General features: G+C 58.2%; 1 pseudogene; it reads left to right on the top strand.

Moving 5' to 3' along the window:
* LOC101028197 (uncharacterized) overlaps window positions 1-9,681 on the top strand; it is a 362,056-nt pseudogene that overhangs the window by 332,430 nt on the left and 19,945 nt on the right.

Below are 9,681 nucleotides of genomic sequence, written 5' to 3'. Positions count from 1 at the left end.
CGGGTGGGTTTCCACCCAACAGGGAGCTACTGGACCAGTCTCAGCCCGGCCATTCTCATGCTCCACGTAGAGATAGATTCCAGCCTTGTGGGGCACATGGGGCAGCCATAGATCCTCAGCTCTGCTCCTGGCCCCTGGGCCTGTCCACGGCCAGCACTATGAGCCTGCAGAGAGGGCCCACAGCCCTTCCCACCAGCCTGGGCCTCCCTCCACCTCTGGAGACTGCCCTCTGAGTGGACAGAGGCACTGACCTAATTTAGGCTCCTGATCAATTTGGTCCCGTGTGATAGATGGAGATCTGCCCATCAATTCTTCTTCAAAGGAGAACCACCGAGGTGGAATTCATAGAGAAGTGTGCAAGTCCTGGCCGGGAAACCAAGGTGAGGGGCTGTGTCCCCTCAGTGGGATCTGGTTGTGCAGGGTCCTGGCTGGCTCCCAGGCCGGTCCCGGCCACCCCCTTCCTACCCATAGCCCCTGTCCACATCCCCAGTGGCTGCAGGACTTGCCCCCGGCTGCAGAGCTCCAGGCTTGTGGGAGCCTCCATGGAGAAGCTGAGGCTCAGAATCGCCACACCTCAGGCTTGGCCTGGGCACCACTTAGCCACGTTGTGCCCGCTGAGCTGTGACCACGAGGGTCTTTTCCAGAGCACTGGTCTTGGTCTAGGAAACAGCCCAGGCAGAGAAAGGGAAGCCCAAAGTTACTCAAACAACTCAAAAAGTCTTAAAAGTCATCTCAAACCTCAAAAGGCATCTCAGAGGAACTCAAAGCAAGGTTTTTGAGTGTGTGAAGGAGTCCGGACGCCCAGCAATCCTGCGTGAATATCGCAGGTGTTCATACACCTCCCCACTCCACAAGCCCAGTAAAAGCAAACCCACAATTCCACTGAGCCAGTTGTGGGTACCTGAAGTCCCCCCTCCCCTCTTCAGGGTCCATCAGAAACCGCTGGGAAACAGGAGCGGAAGCCTCTTGCGTGCACAGGGGAAGCCTGGGGCACAGCCCTCATCCTGGACCCACACAAGTTCCCATGGTGACTGGCGGGGATGGGATAGGGAGGGCCCTGCCGCCCACCCGCCTGTGTGCGGGCTCCTGCTGAGACAGCGGCCTCCACGCCACCGGGACATTGTGAGACATGCACCCCCAGCACCCCAGACCTGCTGCATTGGATCTGCACCGTGACGTGCCCTCTGGGGAATCCCGCGCAGGGGAGTGAGAGCCGCACAGGCCTGGGAGGTTCCTCGGGGACTCTTACCGTGGAGCACCGCCACCTGCACCCTCTGCCTCCAGGTCCTTCCAAGGACTCCATGCGCCTTAGGACATCACTTTCTGCAAGAGAAAAACAGGTCCTGGGTCTCGGGAGAGAACAAGGAAAGGAGAAAAGAAAGAGAGAGAAACCCTGTACCCGTGGTTTTGGGTGCTCGCGCCTCCCGCGTTTACTCACACACATTCACTGTCTGCTCCGTGGGCTCCGGAGACACATCAGCGTTCGCATTAGGAGACAAAGCGGGTAAAAATCCCTTGCAGTGCTTACGCTGCAGTGGGGGAGATGGGCAGTCGGGGGAAACAGATAAATGTGTTTGTAGGGTGCTGTAGGAGCTAAGGCCATGGGGTGGGGTGTGTGAAGGCTTTGGCATTCATTGAGGTGAAAAGAATTATCTGGGCAAAGATCTAAGGGATGTGAGAAACAGAGTTGGGAGAGGCCAGAGCCCCGGGGCGGAAGGGAGGGAGGAAGACGTGTGGACTTCGAGGGAGGCTGGAGCTGGTGCAAAGGCCCTGGGGTGGAGTGTGCCTGGCAGGTGCCAGGGCCAGCGAGGAAGCGGCCTGTGCGGAGCCCGTGGAGAATGCAGGAGGGTGATGAAGCCTGGCACTCGGCCTCGGAGCTGGGAAGGGATTTGGAGTTGTTCTGTGGTGTGGACTGAAAATCCCCTCCCACAGCCCGTTCTCGTACACCACCTCATCTCCCTTGGCCATTTTCCTATCCCCAGGGGAGGTGTGTCCGCGTGGCATCAGGCCCCAAGGCCGGGCAAGCTGGCTGTAGCTTGGCTGTGTCCTCAGCCTCGGGCCAGCGTAGCCACACCTCTCTGGGCTGCCCCTGGGGCTCTGGCTTTGGCCTTGGCCGTAGGTGCTGCCCTCAGAGTCAGGGGCGTGGTCCTGACCCCAGCAGCTGACCTCTCACTTGTGGAGGTATCAGCGGGCATCTCTGCTCTGCTGGTGCCCACCGTGAGTGCCTCATGGCTCTTCTGGGGGCCCTTCTGGGACCACATTCTTTCCTCTCAGGGGTACTAGCTCCAAGGTACAGGGGAAAGAGCAGGACCCCATCTAGGTTCCACTCAGGGCCTGGAGCGTGTAGGGCAGAAGCCATAGACCGTGCTGGGTCCACCGTGGCAGGAAGCAGGTCGCCGGCATGTGGGGCTGCTTTGTGGGAAGGGGCCTGGAGAAGCTGAGTCTCAGCAGGGCAAGGGTCCCCCACAACTGACTCTGGCCAGTGGGGAGGAGTGTGAGGGGCTGGGCAAGGCAGGCTCCCATTCCGTATCCTTCCCTACATCCTTATTTGACGATTGAACCAGATGGCTGATGGGCTGGGCCAGGCCTGGCGTGCTGGGTAAGTGCTGGTTGGGCACACAGGGCATGCAGGCAGCGCTCCATTGTCCAGGGGGCTCCACACACCAGGAGGGCTCCCACAGTCCTCACTCCACCCAGGGAAAATCAGCAGCCAGGAGGGGGCTCCAAGTCTGGCTGCCCAGCCCACCTGACTGGATTCACATCCCCTCTGCACTCACAGGTGACACTTCTGTGCGTCAGTTTCCTCATCCGTAAAACAGGGATGATGCCCAGATGAGCGTTTTCAGGGAGGAGTGAGAGAAAATGCAGCCGAGTGCTGAGAACGCACCTGCCGCGGGGTCCCTGTGGCTACCATGACCTTGACGTGCGGGGGCACCCTAGACACCCAGGCCACGCCCAGCCTGCCCCTGCCTCTCCCGGCTCTTGGGGAATGCAGGATTGCCAGGCTCAGCAAAGGGAGCCGGGTCTGCTGAGCAGCACGTTCCTGCTCTCAGCCCCGTCCCGGCTGCTCCGGCTTCAGCTGAGCGCCCTTCCCTTCCAGCGGCAATGCCGTTGCGCCACCTGGGCCCCCAGCGGCCGGCCTGCCCCCTTCCCTCCTCAGGCCTTGCCTCCCAGATGTGGCTGGTTTGCAGCTTGTCCCCTTCTCAAGAGCACAGGGAGGCTCCTCCCTGGCGATGACGCATCTCCCGTGCCTCCTGCCCCTGCCCTCACCTTCCCGTTTGCCTCTGGGCTCCAGGCAGTTGCTCTTACCACGGAAGGGCTGGGACCCCAGAACGCACCACCACTCGCTGCAGGGCTGCGGGTCCTGCAGGTGGACTTTGCCCAAGATCAGTGGCACGCCCACTCCCTGCTCCTGCTCCACCCTCGACCCGAGCCCAGGACACCCCCCGCTGGGGCAGAGTCCACAGAGGCCAGGGTGGGCCAGACACCATCGGCGTGCTGGGTCAGTGTTTCGGAGAGAAGAAAAGCGGGTGCACAGAAAGGCGGCATTCGGTACCCACCAGCGCCCTGCTGTCCTCCCTGCAGTTTAGCCTGAAGGGCAGAATTATCAGGAAAAGGGAATTTTGACATTCCCGGTTTTGAGCGATGACTTGGAGCTGGGATTGCAAGTGATAAGCGACTCTGCAGGTGCAGCCGCTTACAAAGCGCAGCCCCCGTCCAGCCCGGCGCTGAGGAAGCAGGGCCGCTTCGGGGCCAGACTCTCCTTGTGGCATCGACCTGCCATGGCAGAGACTGTGACGGCTGGGTCAAGTACAAGGCAACCCCGGTGCAGGCCCCTTCTTGGTCACTGGCAGAACAGGAGGAGGATGGAGTGGCGAGGGTGGCATTCCCACTAGCAGGTGAGCCCTTCCTGAGCAGGGTCCCCTTCAGTAGCTCTGGGGACAGCCCCCACCAAGCAGTCCCCTGCCTCCTGATCTCCCAAAGGGCCTGTCCATCTCTTGCTGGGCGCACCTGAGAAGCACATCACCAAGTTCCCTGTCCCATCCTCCCTTGGCCCCGAGACCCTGGAGCTCCTTTTCATCTGCCCAGGATCCGAGCGCCGAGTGGTGCGAGTGGCCCTGGCTCCATGCAGCCCGGAGAAGCTGTGTTCCGTGTAGACAGGACCCCAGTGAGAAGGGCCGGCCCCGCACATTCCCGTGCTCAGTAAATGCTGAATCATAACAGCAGCAACCTTGCCTGTGGTCCGTGGCAACACACCTGCTGGGTTTTGCGGGATGGGGATCTTATCCGCTGCTTTCGCCTCGGTACGGGAGTAGTGAGTAGGGCGTGAGAATTAAGTGGGAATCCGTTTCAGAGACTTTCTCTGTGTCTGCGGCGTATCATCGGAGGCTGCCGTCTGGTGCTTCAGCGTTGCCTGTGAGCGTGGCGCTGCCTGCGCTGGGTCAGCCCTGAGAGCTGCGTGGGTTTAGCTGAGCTGTTCACCTCGGGGAACTCCCCCAGGGTCTAGCGGCAAAGCAGAAGTCTGTTCTTCCGCATTTCCCAGGACGTCGTCGCAATCCCTGAACTCCGCAGGCTCTTCCTGACAATGTCAGGACTTCTGTGTAGGCATTGGTGTCTATTCGCAGTAAGGCCAAAAACCAGAAAGAAGAATGTGGGGAGAGAAAGGGATAAAGGGGGAGAGAGAAGACAGATTTGAGACCCCCATCCCCACAAGATTACAAGCTGAAAAGTGTACAATCATTGCTTTTTTTTTTTTTTTTTTTTGCCCAAAACAAAAGCGAAGGACAGGCCAAGCATAGTAGCAGACCTGGAATCCCAGCACTTCGGGAGGCTGAGGCAGGTGGATTGCCTGAGGTCAGGAGTTCAAGACCAGCCTAGCCAACATGGAGAAACCCCCATCTCTACTAAAAACACAAAAATTAGCCAGACGTGGGAGCAGGTGCCTGTAATCCCAGCTACTAGGTGAGGCTGAGGTGGGAGGATTGCTTGAACCCAGAAGGCGGAAGTTGCAGTGAGCTGAGATCACGCCATTGTGCTCCATCCTGGATGACAGACACCTAAAGACTGTCTCAGAGTTTAAAAAAAAAAAAAAAAAAGCAAAGGACAATGAGGAGGACTCAAGTGTCTTCCTGACCCCATTGGTCCCACAGCCCTTTGGCCAAGCCCCTGGTAGTGGACAGCTTCCGAGTCTGCCACTCTGTCCTCCGCTCGGCACAGGCTGTGCCCTCAGCATTCTGGCAACAGACTCCTCAGGGCACCTGCTCGTCGGAGCATCTTTTTGGTCTCGGGTTTGTATTCTGGGGAAGCTATTGGAACATTGGACCCTTTGGGACTTCACTTGCCAAGCATGAGCTGAAAACTCTCCCCGCGCCGGCATCTCTGGAACCGCACGTCCCTCCTGGGGCTCGGGGCTTCAGGGAAGGAATGCTCAGAACACCTGCTGGGGGAGGGACTCACAGGAGTCCCCGGAGGCCCAGGACAGTCACTTCCCAGCATCGACTGGAGTGTGGGCTGCCACATTCCTGCTTCCCAGTGCCATCTCTCTCCCAGGGGAAGGATGTGAGTCGAGCTTCATGCTGGGTGACCCTCCCCTGTCTCACAGCAGGACAGATGGAGCGACACGGGACTCCACCAGTTCCCCAAATACCTCCCATCCGGGTCACGAACTTCTTTCCCTTTCTTTTTTTTTTTTTTTTTTTTTTCTCACTCTCACCCAGGCTGGAGTGCAGAGGTGTGATCGCGGCTCACTGCAACCTCCGCCTCCTGGGTTCAAGCGATTCTCCTGCCTCAGCCTCCCGAGTGGCTGGGGCTACAGGCACGTACCACCACACCCAGCTAATTTTTGTATTTTTAGTAGAGACAGGGTTTCGCCATGTTGGCCAGGCTGGTCTCAGACTCTTGACCTCAGGTGATCCGCCTGCCTCAGCCTCCCAAAGAGCTGGGATGACAGGCGTGAGCCACCGCGCCCGGCCAAACTTCTTTCCCTTTCTTAGAAGAAAGGGGCAGATGACACAGTGTCTTCCACCTAAAGACTTTCTTCTTCCCGCGGCCATGGTTCTGCGATTTACATTAAGGGCTCTAACGGGTCGGAGTAAATGGAGCAGGTTTGCAATTAGTTTTCAAAGTACTTATCTCATTAAAGTAAATGAATTATTGATTTAGTGACACTCATGCTTTTAGTGAGTGGCATGGTGCCATCCTCTGGGCTCCGGCTCCCAGAGCTGGTGGCCGGCGCAAGCAAACTTGCTTTGTGTAGGGAATTTTTTTTTTTTAATTTTAATATTTCCTTCTCGTTATTTAGCTCTGTAATTAAAGCGGATTCACAGGAGAAAGGAAGGGTTGGTTTATGGGAATAGAAGCCCCAGAGACAGGCGTGCTCCCTGCAGGAAAGAGCAGAGCTACCAGCGCGTGAGAGGCCGTTGACCTCCACAGCTAACGAAGGTTGCGCGAGGCGGGGGGAGGACACCTGGCAGGGCCGGGGCGGGGGCGGGGGTGAAAATGGGCTGAGGATTCCCGACCCTGGACTGGTTGGTCAGCGCCTTCCATCTGCACCAGGGAAGTTCATGGTGTTGGAAGGCAGCGCCAGAGATTCCTGAAGGACTGTGACCAGGCGTTTTCTGGGTGGCTGCTTTGGAAGCCCCCCGAGGGAGCTGGCCGAGGAGGCAGCTGTGCCCCTCCGTGCTCGGCGGGCAGCGGGTCCAGGAGCCCTGGCCCCGAGCGGAAGACGGGAGCCCTGGGAGTGGCGTAGCTTCAGACCCGGCTCCAGCAGCAGCCACCGTCCCTGGGAGGGCAGGAGGGTCTTCCTGTCTGCGGCCTCGAGGAAGGGGAATTGCAGCCGGGAGGGGAAAGGAGAAGCCCAGGACGCTGCACCTGAGCTGCAGATGGCCCTGGGACAGAGACCAGCAGGCTGAGGGGCCAGGCCCGTGCTGCCCATGCGCTGCTGACTCAGCAGCTTCCCGAGTCTTCCCGGGAGGTGCCGGTAGCAGGGGAAGATGGAGCACCCCGTTAAAGGCCGCTGGCTCACACTGGCCTCCAATTTCTACCCTTGGTTCAAATGAACACAGCTTTGCTCCTGAGCACAGATGGGAGGCCAGGGCTCGGGGGTGGAAAATGGCGGCAGGGACTCCACCCTGCGAAGAGCAGGACAGACGTTGGAGTGTCTAGTGTCTCTTTTAACAGCGTCACTGATGTCTGGGTACTGGGCTGAGACCCACCATAGTGAGTCTGTGGCACTGTCACCCCGGACTCCCTCTCCAGTGCTCCTCCTCATGCCACACCCCCAGTACACACACAGACACACACACACACAGGCACACGCACACGTGACCACAGGGCCACTCAGCTCCCAGTCTCTGTCCTGAAGGCAGCACCAGACTGGCTGGGAGGGTGTGGCCTGGGCGGGGCCCCATGGGAAAAGCCTGGAGAGAGGTCAAGTTTCCAAGGAGTGGAAGGATTGGCTGAGCAGGAGAAGCCAAGCAGATAGAGGCCCTAGGGGCAGGAAGTCAGCAAGGTCCCGAGGAGAAGCTGCCTGTCCCCGCTGCTCTGGCCCATACTTCCTGCCCAGGACAGAGGCCTCTGGGCACATAGGCCTGCCGCACACCCTACCTAGAGGGAGAGCCTGGGGTGTTGCCCCTCCCAGCATGTCAGCCTGAAACCCCACGTTGTCCTTGTGGAGTTCAGACCTTGATGACAGCCAAGTGGCCATAACCGGGGCCATCTAGCACTTCCAGACATTCTGGGACCTCTCTCAGGCCCAGCCAAGACACGGCAGCTGTCCACTTAGATACTGTCCAGGGTGGGCTTTTCACAGACAGCCTGGACTGGCATTGCATTATGGGGGCAAGTCTAGGAATTCCCAAGAGGGCTCAGAAGTGGCCCCTGCTGGCATCAGACCAACCCAAGCAGGTGGGAGGTCCCTGAGGCCAGCACTGGTCACCAGCTGAGGGTTTCAAGGGCTCAGCTTCCTGAAGCTCCGCCTCTAGCCCCAGAACGCTCAGTCAGGGTCCCTTACGGGCTTAGCAACTCAGGGCCTTCCCTCCGTCTGTGTTTGGAGGTCGGCGTGCAAGAGCCCAGCTGGTCAGCCTCGAGGCTGGGCCCCAGTGCCACGTGTCCTGGACTGGGGTGAGGGTCGGGGGTGTGGAGCTAGGGCTGTGTGTCTCAGGAGTGGGTGGGATTCCTCACCTGCTGCCACCTGGGTGTTGGGGGAGTGGGCAGGGTTCTGAATGAGGCAGGAATAGCACGGAGCAGAAGCTAATCTCTTCCAGACCTCAAGGTCCAGGGGCCCCCTAAAGCCAGGACATCTGAGAACCTTCTGGAAAAGCACCCTGACTCTCATGAACTGCAAAACTCAGCAAATGACTTCTGGGAGGCTCCCGTGTCCTGGTTGCTGGGAATGCAGTGGGGAACTTGCCTCCCTGTCCAGGACCTGGGCACTGCAGTGACTTGGTTTGTGCCATGAAGGACTCAGATATCCTGACACCAGCTGGGGAGAAGGCTCCCTCCTGTGCCCGCTCTCAGAGGCTGTGTGGGGCAAGAGGAGAGTGCTTAGATTTGGGAATCTGACCTGGACCCCCACATGGGTTCCTCATCCATCTGCTACTGTGTGACCTCAGGCAGGATACTGAACCTCTCTGAGCTTCCTCCAGGATACTCCCATCCCATGACCACCCCATGGACCATTGCTGGGAGAATTAAAGATGATGGCGTGTGACAACCCTCTAGGGCATTGCCCTGAACACAGAAGGTGTTCAACAAACAGCAGTCGGGGGCCTCTCCTGCTAGGCACACCGCCGTGCCCTCATCTGGGTGTGCCCCTCCCACCTTAACTGCAGACAGACCAGCCAGGCTGGGATTTGAAATTGCAGAGACATCCCCACTTTCCCAGCACCCTCTCCAACCAGCGATGCCTCCTGGAAGCAGCAACTTGGGCTGTTGCTAACTGGCACAAATGTGGCTTTAAAAATATATATCTTCCTTTGTGATAAAAAAAAAATTCATTTAATTAAAAATGTTGACATTGTGCCTGGACACCCCGCCAGAGAAAGTGGCTATAAATTAAACATTAGCTCTTTAATGGTCCATAAAGAAATATTCGTTTCTGGTTATGTATATACTGGATATAAATAGATAAGATAAAGAAGAGGGTTTTTTCATCTGGGCGGGGAGGCAGACTTTTTTATTTAACCTCAGCTGGATAATCTTGTTAAGTGAATATAATTAAAAGTTAAATTAATCTGAGGCCTCCCCGGCTTTATATCCGGGTGCATGTGGTGGAAGACGGCTATTGGAGGCAGGGGGAAAGATGGGCCCCGTCTGGCTTTAGCAGCTCTTAAGGGAGCGCCGGGTGCTTTGTGCTAGGAGGACTCCTGGTTATCTCCCTCTGGGGTGTCTGTCGACCACCAGGATCGATATGGGCTGAAAGCAGGGGGACCCGAGGCAGCCTTGTCAAGCTTCACTTGTTCCCTTCCCACACAGCACCCACCCTGCAGGGTCAGGCCAGAGGCTCCATCCAGGAAGCAGAGGCTGCTCAGAGAGCGGCCTGACTTTGCTGAGTGTACATGGCAGAGAAGGCTGGGGCTGGGGGCTGGGGCTTGCCAGGCGGGATAGAGGAGGGAGGGTGGGGTCAGCAGATTGGAGCTCTTTCCGCTCGCTGCCCTCCTGTCTCATTGGAGAGGCAGAAAG

The sequence above is a fragment of the Saimiri boliviensis genome, chromosome 17 (assembly GCF_048565385.1).
Source record: "Saimiri boliviensis isolate mSaiBol1 chromosome 17, mSaiBol1.pri, whole genome shotgun sequence".
Classification (NCBI taxonomy): domain Eukaryota; kingdom Metazoa; phylum Chordata; class Mammalia; order Primates; family Cebidae; genus Saimiri; species Saimiri boliviensis.
This window is presented reverse-complemented; position numbering and strand designations above follow the sequence as displayed.